Source organism: Tamandua tetradactyla, chromosome 2, assembly GCF_023851605.1.
Source record: "Tamandua tetradactyla isolate mTamTet1 chromosome 2, mTamTet1.pri, whole genome shotgun sequence".
NCBI classification, from domain to species: Eukaryota; Metazoa; Chordata; class Mammalia; order Pilosa; family Myrmecophagidae; genus Tamandua; species Tamandua tetradactyla.
In genome coordinates this window covers 160526376-160552962 of record NC_135328.1, presented here as the reverse complement: position 1 = coordinate 160552962, position 26587 = coordinate 160526376, and the positions used below count along the sequence as shown (strand labels likewise).

At 37.7% G+C, this 26587-nt stretch overlaps 1 pseudogene; it reads right to left on the bottom strand.

Annotated features, from left to right (window-relative positions):
- On the bottom strand, positions 1-26587 carry LOC143657763 (cytochrome P450 2J2-like; annotated as a pseudogene).

Here is a 26587-nt window from a genome sequence, read left to right as displayed (position 1 = left end):
TCACCCCCTAGGAATAGCACGGAGGTGGTGTTTGACTGGGGAAATGGTGAGGCCCACTCTGAATTCCAGGCTCAGCTTCTCATTGTTTGGAGATTTGAAGGTAAATTTTTGCATAAGGGAAGTGAAGAAAATGAACAGTTCAGACCTGGCCAACTGTTCACCAAGGCATGCACGTTTTCCTGAAAGACAGAACCAGTAACACTAAGTTATTTTTCAGGTTGACAAGATACCCAGGAGGGACTAAAATCCTGCTTAAAACTGGAGCATCCATGACTTCTGACCTCAGACACTGAAAAGGTGAGTTGAAAGTATTTTCCCAGGTTAACAAAGCCATTTTAGCATGAAGATTTAAAGTCTCATCCATTAGTGTTTGGTCCTTGAGCTGGACTCAAAGATCTGGTTGCCTCTAACTTGTAGTTTTATATTATAATGGCCAGGAGAACTCATTGATATCTCTGATATATCTGAGTTGCAGAAGACGATGTTATGGATGGAAAGGGTTGGGAAAGATGATATGAGGTTTTTTCCCAACTCTGACAGAAAGCCTTGCAAAATCTGAGCAAAGCCTTTTATCTACAGTACAACAGATGAATAAAAATATGGATAGGAAATAGACAATAGGGGGAACAAAGGTTAAAATAAATTGAGTAGGTTGAAATACTAGTGGCCAATGAAAGGGAGTGGTAAGGAGTATGGCATGGATGAGTTTATTTTTTTTCTTTCTTTTGCTGGAGAGAAGAAAATGTTCAAAAAAATGATCATGGTGATGAATACACAACTATGTGATGATATTGTGAGCCATTGATTGCAAGCATGCCAAGAATGTTTGTATGTTAAGAATGTTTGTATGTTTGTTCGTTGTTTATAATAAAAATATTGGGAAAAAAATCTGAGCAAAGGAAGGGCTTGCTAGGCCCTTGTCACAGTGTGACAAGCTCCTAGGTAAACTAATCACAGAAAGCATAAATCCAGGATCACAGACTCAAATACTTTCAGGGGTTAGGCTGGTTATGCTTAGGAGCAAAGTTCAAGGCTTAGGACAATCAAAGTGGGAGGCCTGGGTTGACTGAGAAAATGTACATCTCACCTAAAGGTTTTAAAAATCAATTAAAAAACAATAATACAAAACGCAGGTAACACACCAAAGCATTAATTTTTTCAGTCTTCAAAAGGAAATTGTACAAAAGTATAAACAAAGAGCGGGCCACAGTGGCTTAGTAGGCAGAGTTCTTGCCTAACATGCCAGAGACCCAGGTTCAATTCCCAATGCTTGCCCATGCGAAAAAAAAAAAAAAAAAAGAAAAAAAAAGTATAAGCAAGGGAATATTAGACAGGGTCTAAATTACAATGCATATTTCTCCATGTTTTCCTCAATTGTTGGGGATATCAACTGACATGGATGGCCTCAAAGTTTAAAAGGCCATCTCCATTGGAGCTGCGTTAAACTCCCTATCTTTTACAATTGTATTTTCAACAAATAGCAGTCATTCTTTTCTTACAATGTGAAGCCCAAGACTAGATGCTTCTTTCCACAGCTCAAGCTTGGTACTGCCCTGGCCACATCCCACTCCACTGCATAAGTGAAGAACTAGAGGCAGAAGGATGGAGATCCAACTTAACTTCCCTCCCTTTCTAACATTGTGATTTGGGGCAAATTAAGTAACTCTGTCAGCATTAGAGAAAATGGTTATATGGTATGTGTGTCTGTGCATTTTACAGATATCCCTTTTTAGTTTATGGTGTATTGGAGTGGCTGGAGAAGTACCTGATATTGTTGAGCTGTGTTCCACTAGCCTTGATTCTTAGAGATGGTTATAAAAACATATAACTTTTTAAAATGTGATGTGAGATTGTGAAAACCTTTCATCTGTTGCTCCTTTTATTCAGGGTATGGATAGATCAGTAAAAATATATAGATAAAGAATAAATAAATAATAGTGGGACAAAGGGTAAAATAAATTGGGTAGATGGAAATACTAGTGGTCAATGAGAGGGAGGGGTATGGGATAGGTGTGTATGAGTTCTTTTTTCTTTCTATTTCTTTTTCTAGTGTGAGGCAACTGTTCTAAAACATGATCATGGTGATGAATACACTACTATGTGATGATATTGTGAGCTACTGACTGTACACCAAGTATGGGGTATATGTGTGTGAAGATTTACCAATAAAAATATTAAAAAAAAATTAAAAGGGCCACCCCATGTAGACTTATCTCCCTTGGCTCTGACACCCTTCTAGGCTTCTGTGACAGGTGCCTCTGAGACCCCACTTGGTCTATGGCACCCCACACCACTTACTAGCACTGCTCTCTAGTGTGTGCTTTTCTTTCCTGATTGTTTCCTTTTTGTAGAGAAGTTGGGGGTTTACAGAACAATCATGCATATGAATACAGGATTCCCTTATACCACCCCCCAATACTTGCATTGTTGTGGAACATTTGTCATAATTAATGATAACACATTTTTATAATTGTACTATTAGTTAAAGTTCATGGTTTAACTTAAGATTCAGTGTTTGTGTAGTGTAGTTCCATGAACTTTAAAAAAGTGTATTCACTTATCATATATACAGTCTAACATTTCCCTTTTCAATGACATTCAGATATATATTCCAGTAATAATAACTGCATTCATAATTTTGTGCTACCATTACCACCATCCATTACCAAAATATTTCCATCATTCCAAGTAGGAACCCTGTACATTTTAAGTCTTAACTTCCCTTTCCTATCTCCTCACCCCATTCTTGGTAACCTATAATCTAGATTCTGATGCTATGAGTTTGCTTATTCTAACTCTAGAGTATCGTTTTAGTAGCTTATCTTCCTTTTACATAATACATAATCACTGCAAAAATTTATAAAGAAGAAAATAAAAGGTTTAAAACATGTTTATAACCCTATGATATATTCCTTACAATCTTCGCAGGCATTTTCCTACACACTATACTAACAAAACTGGCATTAGTCTCTGCAGTGAATTTTATATTCTACTTTTGCTACTTAACTTTGTACTTTCCTGTATAATTAAATGCTTTTGGAAAATGCCTCCATTACTTCTTTTGCCTATAAAGAGATGTCAAGGAAATAAGATTAGATAATACATACAAAGTATTTAGTAAATGTCAGTGTGCTTCACAACTATATCATTATATATTATTTTATGCCTGTATTCCATCAGAGCATGTCTAATTCAGCTCTGTTCCCCACATTTTTATCTGTTTACCCACCACAAATAGTATGAATAGCAAATTCAATAAAATGGTACCAAATCAGCTATATTGTTAATAGCTGAGATTCTCCTAGAAAAACCCTTAAATCATGATAAAACCTGACCTACAGAGTCAGGAACTGGCTTAATGTACTGGCTCCATCAGCAATCAGCTGTGTGGCTGTGAATAAACCAAGCATTGTCACAGAGCTAAACTTTTCTCATTTGTGAGAAAGTGAAATAATCTCTCCCCTAATTATCTTACATGGCTGGGTGAGGATCCCAGCAAGAAAGCAGGTATGAATTTCCTTTTAAAAGCATGAAAACTAGCACTATTTGATTTCATGGCTTTGGCCTGCATTAAAAGTAATTTGGATCTTCTTCCTGGTGTATCCACTAACATCAATGACCTCATGAGTAAAATGAGAGAGTTGACCTAGCAAAGTTATTTCCAACTCTGTTCTGCTATGGTCCAGTGATTTTATTTGAAAAATGAGGCACTAGAATCTTGGATTTCATGAAGCAGCCTGCTACTTTGCTGGATCAAGAGGGAGGACTTAAATGAGGAAAAGAAAATATGAATTTTCAATAATAGCGTAACAATCTGCCCTGATTACGTATATGTAGTAATTTCAGATCTGCTCATCATTTCCAAGAGAAGAGAAGGAGCTGTCCACACTTCATTTCCTCAGGGACGTTGTCCTTGGAAAGTACTAGACCAAGAGTGAGGAAAAGTGCTTGTGTGCCAAAGCTGGGAATGTGACGGATGAAAACAACCAATTGTGTTGACATCTCTTACCCTTAGTTTCCTTATAGTAAGAAAAGAAATGCCAATCCATTTTCTGTCTAACTATTAATAACTGGGTTGCTATAGGATTAAATGAGATCATTTGTTTTCCAATGAAATCTGTAATTAAGAGGGAGGGATACAATTCACAGTAACAAAGAACCAGTGAGGAGAAGTTCATAGAGCTTTTTGTACTCCAGCTAATGCAGAAGAGGGAATTTTTTTTCAACAGGGAGACATGAAGCAACTACAAAGAATAGGCTTCTGCAATATGAGGAAAGTTATCTTGCTATCACTCGGGCAAGAAGGATCATTCTTAAAGCCATAGAAATCTATTAAAAGTGCTCCCATCACAGTTGAAGCAATCACTAAGTGAGGAGATTTTTGTGGAATGCATAAAGGGTCATATTTTTGACATTTCAGAATTACATGAATCTGGTGCAAAGGCCAAGGAACAAGAATGATTACAATAATTGATATATGCAGCTCAAACTTTGTAGTGCAATATAAAACTTGAAGCTATTGAAGACAGGAAGACGGGAAGATGTTCCTAAATCTCATATCAGCTTCGCTATTAAGAAATGACTTATCTAATGGGGGCAAACGTTACATATTACCAGATGGAGAAAGACAAAGATGACATAATCAGAATCAGCCCAGATATACTTAGGTCAGTGCAGCACTGGGAAGGAGAGTCTTTGGAGGCACACTGACTTGGGTTCAAAATCCTTTTCCTTCTCTTATGTCTGAGCCTTCATGACATCATCATCAAAATGATCTTGTTCCATGATATGATTTATATTTTAAATTAATGATAAGTATCATTAATGAAAAGAATAATGGCACAAGCATTCCACACTGTGGGTTCAGTGTAGCATTGGTTATTTTTAGGAGATAGAGCTAGAAAGAGCACAGGCTTTGGTTTTAACACAGTTGTCTGGCGTTTGGTCCTAATAGTGCCATGTATAAGTTTTATGAATTTAATTGCCATATTTAACCCTCTAAGCCTCAGATTTACTATCTCTAAAGTGGGGATGGTAATTTGAATCTTGTAAAGTTACACTAGAACATAAATTCCATAAGGACAGATTTATTTTTTATTTTATTCATTGCCAAATCCTCAAGCTGAATACTTGACAGGTAACAATTTTCATCACATCCTCTTTTGTTCCTTTCAATCTGTGTCCACTCTAAATACATTAACTCAAATTTTTAAAGTTAATTAATTATATGCCACTGCATGATAATCTTGTGACCTACTGACTGTATGCTTTGGATGAATTGTATGGTATGTGTAGATAACTCAGTAAAAATTGGAAAAAAATTAAATTTTTAAAAAGGTGAAAGGGTCTATTTACAGAGTAGAACCTGAACTATTTAAGCGTATGACATTTACTCTGTCACTGACCAATGCCCTTAATAGTAAGTAGCTCCTTTCCCTGGTTTCCTTCCTGTCTCTTTATTATAAATCCGGTCCATTCCTGTGTAGGTGGGCCTTTAAAAGAACATGAAACATTAAAGAAAAAAACAACAAAAAACCCTGTAATACTGTAGGTGACCACACTTCTTTGTGAGCAAAAGACAGGTTGTGAGTCTCTGCTCCTGGTGCTCCAGAGGTTAGAATAAAGACAAGCTGAAATTTCCACCAAAGGCAAGGGAAGACTCAGGAAGTGAGGAGTCAGTGAGCAATGCCCAGCCTATCCAGGCTGCAACCAAAATCGAGGTACAGTCACACTGGCTGGGAACTAGTGGAGACATTTCAAGTAAAGCAAAGAACTTCCCTGAAAACAGCAGGGCTGAAAGAGGAAATCAAAATCCTCACTCTCATTTACTACAACTCACCCACTGAGAAAGGCAGAAAGGATTCCCTTTTCTTAAACTGTCCATTCTCCAGGAAATGCTCTGGATTGAACGTGTAGGGGTGGCCCACTCTGCAGGTTCCCTATGTAGCACAGTCAGACTGGTCAGGATTGTGGTCCCCTAGAGAAGACAGTGAAGGCTTAGGTAAAGCTTCCACCACATAACACACCTGTGCAATGGGTGCTGGTTCTCAGGTTCCCACTTCACCTCGGACCACACCCTGAACTCCCCGCCCTCCCAAACCTGCCATCTACTGTGTCTACTCCCCCATGCCCCAGGACCCTGTCTTTTGCCATGGAACTGCCATAGAACATTTTTCCTGTTGAGAATTTTATCAGGGAAGTCTGGCTTCTCTTGACTGCGGAGCAGATCTTTCTCTACAGGGGGAGATCAGCATAGGAAGGGGATATATATACAGCAGCAAGAGAATGGAACAGCTGTCCAGCCACACTGGGCCAAAATCAACCCAGCTGCTCAGTGTGGCTGCTCTTCAAGGTTAAAATGGCTCTTTCATCCCTATTTCCCCATTCTTCTCCTTTCATTGTGTCCTATAGTACACTGACACTCACACTCCACATAGTAGGTGAAAACTAGAAATTAAGTGCTGTACAAAATGATCACAATCCATCCAATTATACAAGCAAAAGTCCAAAGAGAGAGCCTTCATGCCTCTCTTTTGCTCACTCTGCCTTTATCAAATACATCAGCAAGAATGATCGACTTTACTTCCTCAATTTCTCTTGATTCTGTCACCTGCATTCCATGTCCAGTGGTTCCCCCCGAGATAAGCCATCTTGGTTGCCCGACATCCTTTCTTTACCCTTTCAGTCTGCCATGCACCCTGAAAGCAGAGTGAATGTTGAAAATGAGTTTATCATGCCACACCCACCCAACCACTAACACCAGGAACTGAAACTCTCATAGCTTCCAAATCAGTAGTAGGTTAAAGACTATTTTTTTGTAGTTGTGGTAACTTCCTTCTCCTCCCTGCCTCTCACTGCAGTGGTCTTCCTTCAGTTTCTCAAACATGCCATGTTTCCACTTATTTCAAGACCTTTTAAAATACTGCTGGACACCACCTGGAAAATTCTTCCTTCCCATTTCCTCACCGAGCTAACTCTTGATCACCCTTTAATTCTTAGCTAGAACGTCACTGACATTGTGAAGGCTTCTCAGACTCCTCCTCCCCCTACTCATATCCCAGTTAACCTGTGTCCCATGACCTCTCTCCCTCGGGCACTTATGTGGTTGTAATTATGTTCTTACATTTTGTTTCCTTGGTTTATTTTGCTCAAGACTGTTTCTCGAGATTTGAGCATATCAGTGCCTAATGAATATTTGTTGAATTAATAAAGATCCATAACTATTTGTGAACACTCTATATTAAGCATTAGGTTAAGTGCTCTGCATACATGATCTGTGCACATTACAGATGAAGAAACTGAAGCTCTGAGAAGTTAAACAACATATATAAAGATGCACATTTGGAGGAGGCAGGGTTGTGCTTGAACCAGGTCTGCCTGATGCCAAAGAGCTGGTTTCTCAACTCTATACTATACCATCAATAAGATTTCTCAGCTTCCAGGCTGAAAAATTTTAACATTAAAATTGATGCTAAAACCAGTGGTACAAAGAGTCTGTTGAGCTGGGCTGATTCCCTGGAGGACAATAAATTGCTAGAAAATTGTATTGGGCACCTTGAATTTAGATCCCAGCTTTCACCCACATATTGCCCAATCAGTGAAAGCAACTGCTGCTTTTCCTGGCTCTGCAAGGAGAGTGCCCAAGTAGTAGCCAAGGGGTGACCAAGGTGTGGGTGGAAGCTCCCCTGATTCTGCCACTTGAGATGGTGACATACTCACAAGGACTTTGACAAACTGGAGTGGATCCATAATGGTGACCAAGGTGGTAAGAAGGCAAGGGGAGGATCTGAGAATGTGAGTCTGGAGAGAGGATACTAAGGGAAACAGGAGAGCTGTCTGCAGAGTTCAGGTGTGGGCGTACTGGGGGAGTAGAAATCTTTTTGAAGACAGGGAGAATTTAACAGGGACCAATTGGGAAAAATCACATGGAGACTCAAAGTCAAAGGCAAGAAGCATCTGTGCAGGTAACATGGTATAATGTATAAAGATATATATATATATATATATGTACATATTCCTTGAAATCATAAAAGATCTGGTTCTGAATCCCAACTCTGCTATTCAGTAGCTTAGGACCTTGGACAAACTACATAATTTCTCTGAATCTCAATTACCTAATCTCTAAAATGTGTATAATAAAGAATTGTTAGAGGACTGAGTAAGACAGTTTGGCAGAAACTATATAGTCTATGGCACAAAATCAATTCTTAATAAGTACTGGCTCCATTTACTCCTTTTCCAATCTGGGTTAGAAATCTAGGGGATACTAACAAACTAATTAACTAGCAACTAACATCTAACACCTGGGTTGGCCCCTGGTGTCAAGTTAAGTTATGCAATAGTTAAGCAATAGTTAAGTTATGTCCCAGATCCCTGGGACTACAAGGAAAAGCTGGAAAAATACCTGTGGGGATATTATATTAGAAACACCAGCATCAAAGTGATGTTTTCCCAAGTGTTCTCAAATGTACCTCCACATTTTAACATTCCACAACCCTAGCATTGTATGTAGCGGTATTTTCCAAAGTCCCTAAACCTCTGAGGTACACTATTGTGGGAAAGGAAAGGGTTCTTTGGCAAAGTATGATTGAATACTACCAACAGTTGTATTCCCACAATGATTCATTACACATGTTAGCAAAGTAAAGACTTGGTGAAATCCCATCCCACAGGATTTCTTGCCCTAAATTTACTGGACCAAGGAACCCCATAATACCTACTAACATTTAGTAGGACTAATGTTTCAAAGTTCATAAATGGTGGAAGAAAATAGTATTTTATATTAGGTATAATACTTCACTCTCCTCATTCAAATGAGGTAAGAATGCATGTCATTTTTCAAGTTCCATTTCCAACTACTGAAAAAAGATGGGCCTGAAGCTCTGGGGAGTCCTTCATTACCTCGGGCAGGAAGTATCCAGCCATGGTGGTATCTGGCACCACTTCCCTGGGCATGTTCAGGGGGATGACATTGCCCATTCTCAGCACCTCGTGGATGACGGCATTGGTGTAGGGCAGGTGCTCTCAGTCGGCCATGCTCAGCTGCTGAGAATGGCCAATCACTCTGAGGATCTCAGCTTGTACTTTCTCTGGAAAAGAAGAGAAGGTTCTGTTGTTTTTTCAAACTTCTGTGATTCCTTCCAATGATATAGGGCTGGTCTCCAAGATCTTACCTGCTGTATGCCAATTAATGACCAAGTTGCAAATAAATAAAATGTTTCTTAACCTTTCCAGTGGCTTATTTAGAAAACTGCTGAGTTTATCATTTTCCTTGATCCTGCTTAGGCTAAGGAGCAGAATAACTAGGATCAAAATGGCTAAAGATTATAGTAAGCTCTATAGACTCTAGTTTCTCAAAGAGAAAAACTATGTATTAATGGAAAGGGAGCCATGGTGCAAGAAAATACTGGAGGTTAACTTTGCTCTAGAACATTAATGCTGCAAGTTACTTCAATTTCTCTGACACTCAGTTTCCTCATCTGAGAAGTGGGGACAAATCTACCCTTTTCCTAAAGCTTTTTAAAAAATGGCTTGAACTGATGTATGGGAGCACCCAACATATGATAGATTCTGCTAGGTTTCCGCAAATGTATATTTTCCTCTTTTTTTTCTACAATAGTAGTGATTTTTAACTGGATACATAATTGTTCAGCTAAAGACTACATTTCCCAGACTCCCTTGCCACGGAGTATGCCCATCTGGCCAACAGAACATGTACAGATGTGATATTAACACTTGGAACATACCTTGAAAAGAAGGGGTATGTGCCCCTCCTCTTTTCCCCTTGCTGCAGGTAGAAAAGCAGCCCTAGTGGAAAGCCACCTTAGAAGTTGCAAACACGGACATTATTTTAGATACAACAGAGCAAAAAGTTTGAAGGAGCTTGGCTCTCTAGGGAGTATCCAGAGCTCAGATTTTTCACCTGAGAGACAAATAAAGTAGATTTAAGCCATTGTTATATTGGCGCATCTATTACAGAAACAAAATCTACATCCTAACCCAGTAGTTTTAAAATTTTTTTTAAAAATGTAGTCCAAAGTCAGAAATGTATTTTATAGCATGTCTCAAGACACATATGCACAAATACACACACTTTATATTCCTATTCATGAAATATGAATGAAACAAAGTTTCACGGATATGCTTACCCTTAGCACAGGAGAGCACAGTGATATTTTCTATTACTTTTTATTTTAGAAGAAAAAATTGGTATTGATTTACCAATATGACTTTATATAACATTAATAAATTACTACCCACAGTTTTTTAAAAAATATTTTTATTGTAAACTTAACAAACGTACAAACATTCTTGACATACAAACATTCTAACATGGTGTACAATCAATGGCTCACAGTATCATCACATAGTTGTGAATTCATCACCATGATCATTTTTTGAACATTTGCATCTCTCCAGCCAAAGAAATAAAAAAGAAAAAAGAAAAAACTCATACATATCATACCCCTTACCCCTCCCTCTCATTGACCACTAGTATTTCAATCTACTCAATTTATTTTAACCTTTGTTCCTCCTATTATTTGTTTTTTTACCCATATTTTTTGCTCATCTGTCCATACCATAGATAAAAGGAGCATCTGACACAAGGTTTTCACAATCAGACAGTCACATTATAAAAGCTGTATCATTATACAATCATCTCCAAGAAACATGGCTGCTGGAACACAGCTCTACAATTTCAAATACTTCCATCTAGCCACTCTAATACACCATAAACTAAAAAGGGGATATCTATATTATGTGTAAGAATAACATCCAGGATAATTTCTCAACTCTTTTTGAAATCTCTCAGCCATGAGATTTCATTATTATTATTTTGTCTCATTTCTCTCTTCTCCCTTTCAGTCAAGAAGGCGTTCTCAATCTCTTGATGCCAAGTTCCAGCTCATCTCAGGATTTCTGCCCCATGTTGCCAGGGAAGTTTACACCATTGGGAGTCATGTCCCACGTTGAGGGGTGAGCGCAGTGAGTTCGCTTGCCATATCGGCTTAGAGAGAGAGAGGCCACATCTGAACAACAAAAGAGGTTCTCTAAAGGTGACTCTCAGGCCTAATTTTAAGTAGGCTTAGCATATCCTCAGCAGGGATAAGTTTCAGGGGGTGAACCCCAAGATCAAGGGCTCAGCCTATTGATTTCGTTGTCCCCGCTGCTTGTGAGAATATCAGGAATTCTCCAAATGGGGAAGTTGAGTTTTTCCCCCTTTCTCCCCATTCCCTTTGCAAATACTTCTTTATTCACTGTTTAAATCACTCTGGTATTTATTGGTGGCTATCCACTGTTTTTTAAAAATAGATTTCAGGCAGGTCTAAGCCCCCATGGAGAAAGAAAAATCAATATAATAGGTACTGCCCTTGAGTGGCACAGGACCTGTAGGGAAGACAGTAAGCATATATTAACCAAATGCTAATCAAAGGAATGATAATTAGCTCTATTAATATAAGACAAAATAGCTTTCATGGAAGAAAATATTAATAAACATAAAGAACATTACTAAATAGTTATAAAAGTTTCAGTTCACTTGAAAGACATAATTTAAACTTGTATGCACCTACTAACAACATAGTCATAAAATATATTAAGCAAAAATTGTCAGAACCACAAAGAAAAAAGATAATTCCACCATTATACGAGGAAATTTTTAACACACACATTGGAGACTCTAGACAGCAGAGTGATGCAGAAAAAATAAATGAATGCTAGGATTGAAAAGGAAGAAACAAAGCTAATATTATTTGCATATGACAATTGTCCGTGAAGTGCCCACAGAGTAATTATAATATTAACAAGTTTATAAAATTTGATAAATACAAAATCAATAATCAAAGTCAATTGTAAAGAGGGATTGAAAGAATTAGGACATCATTGATTTGAATCCTGCAAAGAAATGATGGATCTAATCAATGGTGGTCAATGATTTCTAAAACCATTTGATAGAAAGCTGATGGGGGATGTTTTAATTGATGGATCAGGCTGATAATGCATGAACACACTGATTAATCATAATATAACAAAGAGAGACAAACAAACATCAGGTACTCCCTAAAAAGTAGTCTTCCCCTCAAACTAAACCTGATTATGATCAATCATCTAGATTTAATTACCAATATATATAAAACACAGGACTGGAAAAGCATGTTAAATGCCAAAGGAATGTAGTCAGCAAAATAAAAAATATAAAACATTTTATAGGACAAATGACTCAGTTTGCTCAATATATACATTTTAATGGTTTAAAAAAAAGAGGTGGGCTAGTAACCATAGATTGAGACTTGAGAGACATACCAACCAAATACAACATAAAGGATTCTGAGTCAAAAACCATAAAATCCATGCAAAATATTTAGGATGACATTTTGGTAAATCTGAATACTGTTGAGCATTTGATGACAAAAAATTATCATTACTATTTTTCAGGTGCAGTAACATTATATTTTTCCTTAAAATGATCTTTTAAGAAATATATTCTGACAGTGATTAATGGATCAAATAATTAAGACCTATAATTTTATCCACAATAATCCAGGGGCAGGGAAATAGTTGGGGGTGGGTATAGATGAAATGAGATTGGCCATGTGTTGATACTTGTTGGAGTTGATTGATGGGCACACAGGGATTCATCATTGTATTCTCCCTACTTTAAAATTTGTCTGCAATTTTAAGAAATAAAATGGTTTTTAAAGTGAGACAAACTTTAAAATTTGGAAATGGCAGATGAGATCAATTGAGGCCATCTCATCTATTGAGAAAAATAAGGTAAGATTTAACAAATAAATACACGTGTGTACCACACACACATATTTACCAAAGCAGCAAGGAATTCAGGAAGAAGGAAGAAGGAAACCAGAGAAGTGAGTGCAAAACTTAGGGGTGATTTTTCCCTAGAAGCGTCTTCCAAATCCAGAAAAGTGGCTGGGGGACTATTAATTAGGGTTCTCTAGAGAAAAAGAATCAACAGGGAACACTTGCAAATATCAAAGTGTCTCACGTGACCATGGGAACGCAGAATCCAAAATCCGCAGGGCAGGCTGTGAAGCCGATGATTCCGATGGAGGGTCTGTATGAACTCCACAGGAGAGGCTCGCCAACAGAAGCAGGAAGAGAGCCTCTCTCTTCTGAATCCTTCTTAAAAGGCTTTCGGTGATTAGATTAAGCATCACTCATTGCAGAAGACACTCCCTTTTGGCTGATAACAAATGGAATCAGCTGTGGATGTAGCTGACATGATCATGATTTAATTCTATGAAATGTCCTCACTGCAACAGACAGACCAGCATTTGCCCAACTAGACAAGCAGGTACCACAGCCTGGCCAATGTTGACACGTGAACCTGACCATGACAGGGACCAAGGGGCTGAGAAGAATTTTTGGTAGACAAACAGGCATAGAAAGATAAAATTTGGAGTTCAGGGTGTACCAAGGAAAGGGGTGAGGTTTGGATCTCAAAGGGCTGCACTTTAAGAAATTAAAAAATTTATAATAGCAAATGGTGGTTGGTGTGGAAATAGTGTAACCACTTTGAAAACATTTTGGCATGTTTACTTCCATATATTCTCAAAAAAATAAGTGGATATATCCACAGAAATATTTGTAGAAGAATGATCATAGCAGCTTTGTTCATGTTCAATGTCCATCCATAGAAGACAGATTTGCAGAAGGTGACTGAATCATAAAATGAAACAGTATTCAGCAATAGAAAAGGACAATCAATGCAAATGGCTCTCAGAAGGACCTGCTGAGTGAGAAGCCAGATACAGAAGAACATTTCTGAGGAAGGAGGGAAATGGGAGGGGTTAAAAGCTTATATTGCTTTTTTTTTTTTGAAAAGAACAACAGAGGTATGTAAATGCATGTCATGTGAAATTTTGTACCTTACATGAAGTTAAAAATATTCTTTGCACATAATCAATATTTCATAATATTATTAAACATGTAAAGTCAACAGATTTACTTAAAATTAATTTTTGTTGAAATCAATTAAAAGACCTTATATTTTAGCTTGGGGGAAGAAAAGAAGAACCCATCTGTGTCTGACACCAGTCCCAACTTCCTTAAGCAACATATACAGAAAAAGAACTATCTTACTTGGCACTGCGTTGAACCTTCTATACATGTGACCTCATCCAGCCACTTCAGAAGCTCCTGAAATTGACCATCCTGGTACTCAAAGTGCTTCCCAAAGGTGATGGAGCAAATGATATTGGAAACTGCATTGTGGATCTTGAAGTGAGGGTCAAAAAGCTGTCCTGGAGGTGGAGGAAGAAGAGATGGATCCTTCAGATGGGTTTGTTTCTGCTTTCTATGAAGACTCCACTTTAAAGGACACATGGCATACTTAGTAGAGAACCACAAATGAGGCTCCAGCCACAGCACACTGCACAGGGGCTGACATCCAGCAGGTACTCAGTCAGTGCTTGCAAAGTCAAACTGATGACCAGGGTTTAATTCAGCAATATTTTTAATGCCTGTATTGTGATTAATTCAAGAGCCCTATGAGAGTAGGGGTAATTAGCTGTTCACTGTTATATCCTCAGTGCCTAGCCTCCCTAGCATAGTGTTGGGCACAGGGTAGACACTTAGGCACTTAATGAGTATCTGTTGAATGAATAAAGGAGCTACAGTCTCCTGCACCTGTCCTATGAAATGCTCACCTTTCTCCTCTTCTATTGCTTTTGTGAGGTGTCGGGCCTCCTCTCGAATGTGTTCCTCTCAGCTCTTCTTTCCCAAGCCAAAATTCCTTAGTGTTGACAGGGCAAACCTTCTTTGGTCCTTCCAGGTCCTGCCACTGGACATGATTAATCCTGGGAAAAAGAAAGCCAATATTATGCTATTTTGATTCTATAACATGAAGGTCTGGCAAATAGTTTGAGGATTTATATCAGAGGGAGGGTGGGTGAAGAGAGTGAAGGCACTTGAAACAAGTTCACAGATTAATCCCAAAGCAGTGGATATAAAGCTAACATTTACTGAATGTTTGCTATGCCGGCCACTTTTCTAATTATTTCTCATACATTATGTAATTTAATACTCACAAAAACTCTATAGGGTAAATTAGTATACAATTTACAACTATCTCCCCATTTTACTGATGAAAACTGAGGCCCAAGGTAAGTAAACTTCGAAAGGTCACACTATCATAAGCAGCTGAACAGGCATTCATGTTTAGGGCTGTCTGATTGTAAAGCCCAAGCTTTGAATATAATTTACATAAGTAAATTTAAGTACTTATTTGTGCTAAATACTAGCAATGAATTCTTAGACAAGACAAAGTTCATATTCTCAATGAAGCATGAAAGCTTTTTAAGAGAGCCTATTAAAAATAGGTTTTAAAGAATGAAGGAATGACTCAAGAAAGTAAGGAGGGTAAATACCCCATAGAAAAAAAGGAACAGCAAAGGAATAGGTAAAAAAACAATCTCAGTATGTTCAAGATAACATTATTCATTTTATATCACAGGTAATGCTACATTCTATTCTATCTCTTTATTCAACTCCTTTTAAGATCTAGCTTTAGCCTTTGTCATTCCAATGAAATTGTCCTCCTTTTGTAAAATCCAGTGATATTTTTAACCTCGTTTTGATTGATTTTTCAGCAGTCTTAGACTCATTTTTCCTGAAATATTTTCTCCACGGCACTTAGGGCACCAAAATCTCTAGATTTTCTTCCAATTTCTCTTGCTGGTTTATATTCTTCTATCAACTTTGAAATAATTCAGTTTTTCAAGATTAGATTCAAAGCCTCATATCATTCTATACTCCATTTCTGGGCTGTCTCACCAACTCCTAAACTTTTAAATAGCATATATTGATAATGACCATAGAGGCATTTCACATTCAGCATATCCAAACTTAACAAAGCAATTTATCTTCTTCCTGGTCTTCTCTTTCCATCATCCACCCATTCGGGTGTCCACCTCAACCCCTCATTCTCCCTCTACCCTCTCTGCATCTAGCTCATGGTTTCTTATTGGATCTATTACCTAAATATCTTGGTTCCCGTATCTTTACTGTGAACATGTTGGTCTAACTTACTCTCATTTCTTGCCTCCTACCTAGTCCAAGCCATCATCTTTTCTAAATTCTTAAATGAACTTCCCTGCATCTACTCTTGCTCCCTTCATTCTATTCTCTATTCTGTAGCCTAAATGGGTTTTTTAAATGTACAATGTAGATACCCTAATCTGCTTAAAATTATACAACAGGTTCCATTCTTATTAGGATAGAAACCAATATCCTTAACAAGAACTTGTTAACATGAACTTAACACGAACTACTCCTGGTCAAGCTCAGCAACTTCATCATCTCTTGCCATTATTTCCATTTAATTCCTGGGCTCTTGCTGTATTGGCCAGCTTTTGGTTTATTATGTTCACTGTCCTTCATCCCATCTCAGTGACTTTCATATGTTATTCCTTCTGCCTGATTACTCCTCCTTTCTCTTCACTATATTAAATTAATTGCCATTTCATTCTGTTAGCTTTTCCTGAATTCCTGACTAGATTAGTTACCCCTAATAAATATACCCTGCATTTATCTCTATAGTATTATAGGCTTTAAATTGTTATAGAATTAATTCACCCTGTATCTCTCCCTGGATAGAATATAAGTTACATAAGGACATGAACTTCATCTATTCTGCTAACTGCTGTAATACTTGTGCCTAGCAGCATGCTTTCCATGGCAGATAATTAAAAATTATAGAGATTACATATAGAGTAAATGGATGAACTGTTTCAAAAAGAAATTGCAAAGCATCTGAAAAGAAGTGGTGCTTTGATAGACTAACAGATTTTAGTGTTTCATTGCAGTTTTTACATGATTAAAATGATTTAATAATGATTTCAAACATTCATACCAGTTTGTTCTAATGTATATTAGGTTATGATCGCCTGGAATGCTTGAGATACTTGGTGTGGCATGACCTTAATGACAAAGCATAAGGAACCAATGATAAGAATAAGAAATTAGATGAGCAGCAGAAGAAAGCAGTTCCACGTCCACCTTTGTGAAAGCAGAAAGAGAGACTGCACTGTCTCTTCCTCAGCTATTACTGAGTAATGAGGTTAATTGATTATCAACACATCCAGAGTGAGTTCCTGCAGGAATGAAGACTTCTTTCAAATCCTTAACTCTAGGGCTGACACTGCCAAATCCTGTGAATGGGTGGTTTTACTAGGGAAATGTAGATATCCAGCTTCCTTTCATGGAAGGAATTCCCTAGTGGACATTTTCTTTGGGGCTTCTGAAGAATTATAATCTTAGAGGCACTTTAACAGGGCATAATATCAAGCACATAAATCTTAACATCAGTCAAGAAACTTACCATCTTTCTTAAAGATGTGTTCTCAGAGAGGAGTCATGGGATGATTCACAATGTTTTGTTCCTGGTGAACAAGGACTTCTTTTATTAAGGGTAATCCTGTTACAATTGCTATAGGCAAATAACCAAACTCCAAGCTAAGAAGGTTCCCATATTTCTTCACAAGCTGAAAAAGAGTTAAATAGTCACAGTTGAGTGCGCATATGCCTGTGTGTCTAGGAACAGAGGGTGTGTGTGTGTAGCTGGAAGGGCTTAGATTGAGGGTACTCTGTGTGTACCCTCAAATTCAATACACAATTAGGAAGCATTTTCTAAAATATTTATTCATATATTAAAAAAAACATGAATACATGCCCACTACATATCCCTAGAACAGGGTACTCTGGATATAACTGCAAATAAAAAAAACATGATCTCTAATCTCAAGCATTATAGAATCTAGTGAAGTGAGAGAATTCAGTACATCTGACCCTCCATTTTGTGGAGGCTTAATTATGTTCAGTGTAAGTCTGGTGCATCAAACACAAAATTCTCAGTAAATAATAAAATCTATTTAACTAGAAGAGAATGACCCATTCCCCAGCACATGCCAGATAACAGAAAGTTAATTAGATGGTTGGGACCAGGTATAGAGAAAACCACTCTAGCTCTTGGAATATATGTGAATCTTGGTTCTATATTTCACTAGCTGTGGGCTCTCGGGAAAGTAGATTCACTTTTTTTGAGCCTCAGCACCCCAGCTATAAAAGAAAGAAAATTATTCCTTCCTCAGAGGGATCTGTGAGGAAGATTGAGAACAGTTGTGTGAAAGGCACTTTGTTTTCTGGTGCCTGGCACACTGCCACTGGATGATTCTCTGAAGAAAGAATAGTCTCTGTGGAGAGGGATGTGGATGCACAATCATTGTGACAGAGAGGATGAGAGCACAAGGATATATGGGAGAAAAGTACTTAGGATCAAAGACAATCACATTCACTGGGTACCATGTTAAGATTTGAGAAAAAAAATGAACCTGAGATGGCTCCATTACCTTTGAATTTAGTGAGAGTGAGAGAGTGAGGGTGGATGGAAACCTGTGGGGGTATATTCATGAGAATGTGCAAGAGTGTGCAGGTGTATGTAAACATGGCTTGTATGACAATGATTGTTCATTAATCAAACTCCCTCCTAAACTACTCCAAGAGACAACTCCAAGTAGACAATGCTTCTGTCTCTTATCTGCCTGTGTTTTATGTTTCTGTGGGCAGTGGTATAAAAAAGAAGGGTTCCATTTTCTCCGGGTGGTTGTGGCTTCTCCTCCCTGTTCCACATGTACTTACTCCCCCATGGCATCTATAGAACCCTGGGTCTTTATGACCCCCATTAGAGCAAAAACAATGGATTCAGTATCATCATACCACCCTACTCCTGCCTTAATGATGTAGACTCAATTTAATCCTTCGATTGTTCCAGATTCCCTATTAGTCTTGGTTCATTTCTATCACAGTATGTCCTAACTTGCTAGCAAAGGTAGCACCAAGATTTGATCTCAGGTTGGTTTGCTTCCAATGTACATGTCTTTGCTTCTAGAAAGTGGCAGTAACAGGTCCACATAAATCAAGCAGACTTTTGTTTTTCATCTTGCTGGTGCCTTGGGGGACTTCTTGGCTAACTTTGAATATTCTATAATTGTGTTCAGGGAAACAACCGAAAACTTTAGGCTAAGGTAAATGACTCACCAGACAAAGTGAAGCAATCTAGAATATGAGCTTGCACTTGAAGTGATCTAGCACTTCCTAAGGGCTTACTAAAACAAAATTCCTCAGCGTTCCATCTCCACCACTCTCTGCTCATGTATATTTCCAGCCCAACAGATCTATTAAAAAATTTATATGTTATAATCAAGTGTTTAAAAATGGGTAGAACTAGTGCCCTTGTAGGTCCTGGTGTCACAAATAATATGGATGATGGTGGTTGTGCCTAACAATTCTTAGTGCAAATATTGTGTCAATTGCTTTATGTAATTAAACGACCTGACAGCATCTGAAAAGGAGTCATAGTTAGAACATACTTTAAATGGTATAAGATATATAAGTTGAGAGAGATTCCACTTAATCTAAGTTTTAAAACTTAAGAACCAACAGAAGAAGAACACAAAGAGAATTTAAAAAAAGGAAAAAGGAGACAGGTATACCAAATCATATTCCTACCAACCACCAGTAGGTGAGAAGCTCTGTTCTCCTGAACTCTCATCAATACTGGGTATTGTGTGTGTGTGTGTGTGTGTGTGTGTGTGTGTGTGTGTGTATCATCATCATTCTCATAGCATAAATGCATGCCATTTATATATTTTACTGAGGTTTTTCATCTTTTCTACAAACTGCATGTTGAATTGCCTGCTTATGTTTTCTGATAAGTTTTGCATTGAGGTGTTCAACATTTTTCTCCTCAATATGTAGAAACTCTAATAAAGCATTACAAAATAATTTTACTTTTATTATATGGGAATCTGGAAAGATGTATAACAAAGTCCTAATGGAGAGGTTTGGCTGATAGTGTTGGGAAGCTTGGATGGGAGGCAGGGATGGGGTTGGGAGGCAGGGATGGGGGTGGGAGGCAGGGATGGGGGTGGGAGGGATGTGCACAAGAGGTGGTCAGGTTCTCTCTCTCTATTTTGCTAAACTGTGTAATGCAATGAGTGTGTATTGATTTTATAGTTAAGAAAGGTATTTACATACAATAAAAAAAGAAAGAAAATAAATAAGGACTAAAGATTTATCACAGTGGCTCTTTACCTTCTTGGAGTCATAGAGCCCTTTGAAAATCTAGTGTTAGTCATGGAACTACTCTCCAGTAAAATCCTGTACAGTTATGTATCCAGTTTCAGAGTATCCATGAGTAGAAACTTATCTTCCACCATAGCTCTGCATTAATAAGGTGGTGCCCCTCCCTTGAAGAGTCTGTGGGTGGACCTCTCACTTCTACTCACAGCTGCAGTAATGTGGAAGAATCACTTTCTCATGGAGACTGTGGGCGGAACTCTTACATCCACTCATGCCCTGCGGTAAGGACACCCTCTGGAAGAGTTAGTGGGCAGACAGACTTAGGACTTCTACCCTTTTCTTCAGAAACGAGGAAGTGCCTCTTTCCCATTAACCCTGTGAACAAAACTGTGACTTCCATCCCTCTTGCAGTGAAGAAGAGGATCCCCTACCCGGAGAAGTCAGTAGACTGTATGCCGTCTTCCATCCCAATCATCCTTCTCTCTAGCCTGCACTTTGGAGACTATGGGATGGAGACTTATCATCTGCTAACACATAAGTGAGGTAGACTAGAATAGCACTGCAAAACCTTTATACCTACAATTACATTTTAACCACAGCACATGAAGTGAACATTTTGAATCTTAACAGATTGAGCACCAGAAAAAATAGAGAATTCATATAGTATCCAGAGGTTCATAACACAATATACAAAATATCCAGGATATACATCCTACTAAAACCCAGGAAAATCTCAACTTGAATGAACACCACCAGCAGATAACAACACAGGAGATACAGATACAGGAATTGTTGGATAAATATTTTAAAGCATCTGTCATAAACATTTCATCACACAATAATGGACACTCTTGAGACAAAAGGAAAAGGAAAAGAAAATCTCAGCAATTAAATACAGAACATAAAGAAGTAAGTAGAAGTTTTAAAACTGAAAATGATAATAATTGAAATAAAAACTCAGTGGATGAGCACAATAGCAAAGTAGTAATGATAAGGGAAGTGGTGAAATCGAAGTTTAATAGAAAAGATCCAATATGAACAACATGAAAAATATGGAAAAATAACAGAAGAATGCACTAATGCCATCAAAGTTCAAAAGTGACAGGAGAGGAAAAATAATTGGGGTGGAATGTATGTGAAGAAATAATGACTGAAAATTTCCCAAATTTGACAAAAGATACAGATTCAAGAAACTGAGTAAACCCAATGAAGATAAGCCCCCTAAAACCTACCCCAAACAGAAAAAATACAAAGAAATCATGTCCAGAATGCCTCACAATCAAATTCCGAAAACTAGACAATGAAAAAATTTTGTAAGTAGTCAGAAAAAATCCTGAAATCAGTCACCATTACCTATGATGACAAACTATTCAAATGACAGAAGGTTTCTCAGCAGAGAACATTGAAGGCCAGAAGAAAGTGGCACAACACTTTTATGGGTTGAGAGAAGGGAGCAGTAAATGGAGAAATCTACAGGTCCTACATTAATGGTATCCATGGGTAGAGAATTATTTTCCACCATGGCTTTGTAGTGACAAGGTGGTGTTCCTCCCTGAGGGGTCTGTGGGTGGAATTCTGACTTCTGCTGAATGTAGAATTCACTGGATAATATTCTGCAGAAATAAAAGGTGAAATAAATCATTCATAAATGAAGAAAGGCTAAGAGAGCTTGTCACCAGAATACTGCTCTAAAAGAAGACCAAAGGAAGTTCTTCAATATAAGAAGGGAATGATATTGGTAGGAACCTTGGAGCCTCAAGAATGAAGAAAGAGCAACAGAAAGGGTGAATAAATTGGTATATACAATAGACTATTCTTTTCCTCTTGACTTTTAAAGTCATGTTGGACAGTAAAAAACAAGAGTTATAATATTGTTTGATGTGGTTCTTGATAAAATTAGAGGTAATATTTAAGACTATTATATCATAAAGGAGAAATTGTTGAAGAACTGACCTGGTGGTAGAATATCTATATTCAGCTTTAAGTGGTAAAATGTTGATACTAGCAGATTGCGATAAGGTACTTAGGTTTATGTAATATCTGGGAAAAAAGTCTATTCAAAGAGATGTACTCAAAGATACTATAAATAAATCAAAATGGAATTCTTCAGAGAATGATTAAACAGGAAGACAGGAAAGAGAAACAGAGGGATGAAAAACAGAAGGAACAATAATAAAACAGAAAACAAATGAAAGATAATAGGATGGCAGGCTTAAATCTTAATATAAGAATGATTACATTAAATATTAGCAGTCTACATACACTAATTAAAAGACAGTGACTGGCAGAATGAGTTTTTTAAATGACTGAACTATGCACTGTCTATAAGAAATCCATTTCAAATACAATGATATAAATAGCTTAGATGTAAAAGGATGGATAAAATATGCCATGCAGATGCTATTCAAAAGCAAGCCTGAGTGGCTATATAAATATCAGAGAGAGTAGAGTTCAGAGCCAAGGGAATCACCAGGAATAGGGAGACATTACATAATAATGAAAGGATCAATTAACCAGAAAAGCATAACATTCTTTAATGTGCACCAAACAGCACATCTTGGTGCTACCCTACCAAATACATGAAGGAAAATCTGATGAAATTGAATGGAGAAATAGATAAGTCTATAGTTACGATTGGTGTTTTCAACACCTCTTTCACAGTAATTGATAAAACAAATAGGCAAAATGTCAGCAAAGGATATAGAAGAACTGAATAACACCAACAACTAACAGGATCTAATTGACATTTATAGAATCTTCCACCCACCAACAGCACAATACACACTTTTTTCAAGCACATCAGACCTCAATCAAGGTAGTCCATATATTGAGTCATAAAATAAACCTTAACAAATTAAAGATCTGAAGTCATACAAAGCAATTTCAAACTGGGATCAAACTGGAAATCATTAACAGAAAGATAATGGGAAAATCTCCAAACGCATATAAATTGCACAATATACTTCCAAAATAAGGGCCTGAATTTAAAGTTCTGTGATGAATTCCATCATCCAGAGTTATCAATTGGGTATTTCTCCCTGAAAGTGATAAATTTTGTCAATTTGTACATGAGTAACATAGATATATGTTTGAACTATGCCAGGATTTGTATGGAAAGTTTTTGTGAGTCCTTTCTATAAGCTGCCACCACATTGTTCTGAGGGAGTTAAATGTGTGCTCTGTAGATGATAGAGAGCCCAGGTGTTGCACTGATGCTTGGAGAGGGTGGACCCCAGAAAAAGATGGTCTCCCCAATGTCCCTCAAAGTTGCAACCAATACCTAAGTTTTAGGGAGAGCAGAGCCCTTGTGTAGGCCTTTGGAAAGAGCAGGACTGCCTTTTTCTAATGCCCCAAGGATAAATGACTCTCAGACTTGAAATCCAGTGGAAAACCCTGCTGGTTTTAAGAACTGTTTGGGACTTTGACCACTATTCCTTCCAGTTTCTCCCAATGGAAATGGGAATATGTGTCTTATGACTATCCCTTCATTGTATATTGGCAACAGATAAGTTGTGAGTTTTACAGGTCCAGAGCAAAGGAGAATTTTGCCTTAGGAAAGACCATGCCTGTAACTAACTTCGATGAGATTTTGTATTAGTTTTGATTTTGTATTGTATTTGTGTTGTTAGAGAAATGGTTTAAAGCTTTGTGAAATTGTAATGAATGAACATATTTTGTATATGTAAAGAACATGTCTTTAGACATCTGAGATTGGAACGTGCTGGTTTGACACTGTTGTGTACCCCAAAAATACCATGTTCTTTAATCCTCATTCAATATTGCTGGGTGGGACCTTTTGATTAGGTGGTTTCCATGGAGATGGGTTTCCAACCATTCAAGATGGGGTTGCTTATTGGAGCCCCTTGAGAGGGAATCATTTTGGTAAAAGTGACAGAGTCCACAGAACCAGAGAACTTTGGAGATGCAGAAGGAAAGGCCCCCAGAGAAGCAGTTTGAAGATGCCAGGAGAGAAAGCAGATGTCACCAAGTGACTGCTCAGCTGACAGATCTGTTCGGCACCCATCTCCTTTCTTGAATCAAGATATGTTTCTCTGGATGCCTTAGTTGGACATTGTAATGGTCTTAGAAATGTGAACTTGCTACTTAATAAATTCCCTTTTTAGAAGCATTTCTGGTATACTGCATTCTGGTAGCTTTCACAAACTAAAACATATAGGCTGTGATTTTTTTTTATATCTACCCATTTAAAAGGCCTGTTAATAGTCCTTAGGGCATGCAGCAAATGAAATTTATTAAAAAAAATACTAAATCTCAGTAATAGATACGTGGTGATTATTGAGCCATAACCCATTCCTTCCCTCTTGCAACTCTGCATAATGGGAGCTCCATGCTGGGTGAGTGTAGCCAAGAGCATGGGATCCCTTTCCCCACAACTCCAAGTTGAGAGTCAGGGAATCTCCTTTCCAAGGAAGGGAAAGTCTGCCAGCATTTATCACCTTTTCCCCCAACTCCAAGCTACAGTAGCTCTATTTTAGGTAAGAGCAGCTGAGAAGTTCAGAGATCTCTTCTACCCATCCTCCACTTGTAGGGTGGAAGAGTTCATTCAAACCTTCAGGCTTAGACTGCTGGGGCACCAATAAACTCCCCCTTCACTCACCCTTAAAACAGAGTCCTGCTCATAAAATAGGAATGTTAATCCAGGAGAAGTGAACCATTGTCCACAACCTTAGCTCTGGAGTAGAGGTACAGAGGTTTTGCCCGGGGGGAAGAGGCAGGCAATAAAAAAAGAAAGATCTGAAGCCCTTCCTAAGGGAACTGACTTTAGTTAGAACAGAATGTGGGGAAGTTTAAGCTTAAAGAAGCTCTAGAAAAGCAGTGGGGATTTTGATGGTAAGCAGTTAAGAAGAGACTGGTGGCTTCAAGAGAGCAATAAACTCTCCCAAAGACCCCCCTAGAAGTTTCCACAGAAAACCCAGAAAAGAGAGAGCTAAGAAGAGCCCTCTTGCCTATGGAATTGGCTTCCAAGACTATACACAATGGTGAGACATAGTATAAACATTTCCATTCCAGAAGGGAGAGATTGGAAAGAAAAGAGGGGTCTGGGTCTCAAGCAAGTTCAAGACCCAGCAGGTTGAATCCATAAGTTTTTAAAGTCTAACTTTATGTTTCTTCCACTGTTAATATCCATTCTCACACATGTTCCCCTGATTTCTGTCTCTATACATTGAAAGAAATTCATGCAGTTCTTCTGAGTGTAGCATACCTCTTCATGGGTCATATTTTATACCTTACCTTTTGGGGCTTGCTGGGATTTCAGTCTAGTTTATGAGCTGGATGCAGACCAGAGTGGTGGGGATGGGTACTGAGAGGAATTCGTGAAGTCTTGCAAGTCAGCTATCTCAGGGGGTTCTTTTACAGGTTTGTCTGTCAAAACAGAGTTAATCTCTTCAGTTAGGATCGGAAGGGCTGCTTCCTCAGGGGTGGCCACTGCAGGTTTACCTGACAAAAAAAAGATTCAATGAACCTCCCTTCTTACCAAGATCTGCCATTATGCTCCACTCCAATTTTTTATGTCTTTTTTTAAAATTAATTTTTATTTACAAATACCCTGCACCCACGAAGCACATTCTCACTTCCCTTCTCACCCATTCCCTGGTAATTTCAAATCTACTTCCCATCTTTATGAATTCATTATATCTAGACATCTCTTATAAGTGACATCATGTAGTATTTGTCCCTATGTATCTTGCTTGTATCACTGAGCATAACATGTTAAGATCCTTCCATGTTGTTGCATGTCTCAGAACTTCATTCTGTCTTACATTTTGTTTATCCATTCGTTTGATAATGAACAATTGGATTGATTCTACTTTTTGGCTACTGTTGATAATGCTGTTATAAACATTGATATACAAGAATCTATATGAAACCCAGTTTTCACATTATTGGGTATATACCCAGAAGTAGAATCTCTGGTTCTATATTTAACTTTTTGAGGAACTCTGTAGTGCTTTCCACAATGGTTACACCATTTTACATTCCCATGTGCAATTCACTAGAGCTCCAATTTTTCAATATCTTCTCCATATTTTGTATTTTAAAAAATAATAGTCATCCTTGAGGGTGTAAAGTGGAATTTCATTATGCTTTTGATTTGCATTTCCCTAATGACCAATGATGTCAACTATCTTTTCACATTTTTATTGGCCATTTGTATATCTTCTTTGGAGAAGTGTCTATTCAATTCCTTTTCCCATATTTTTTAAATTTGGGTTAATTATTTATTGTTCCATTGTAAAAGTTCATCATATTTTCTAGATATTAAATCTAGATCTCATATATGGCTTGCAACCATTTTATCCCAGTCAGTTTGTCTTTTCACTCTCTTTATAATGTCCTTTGATACACAAAATTTTACATTTTTAATGAATTTGAATTTATCTATTTTTTTCATTCATTGCTTGTAATTTTGTGGCATATCTAAGAATCCATTACCAAATTCCAGGTCATGAAGGTTTGCCACCAT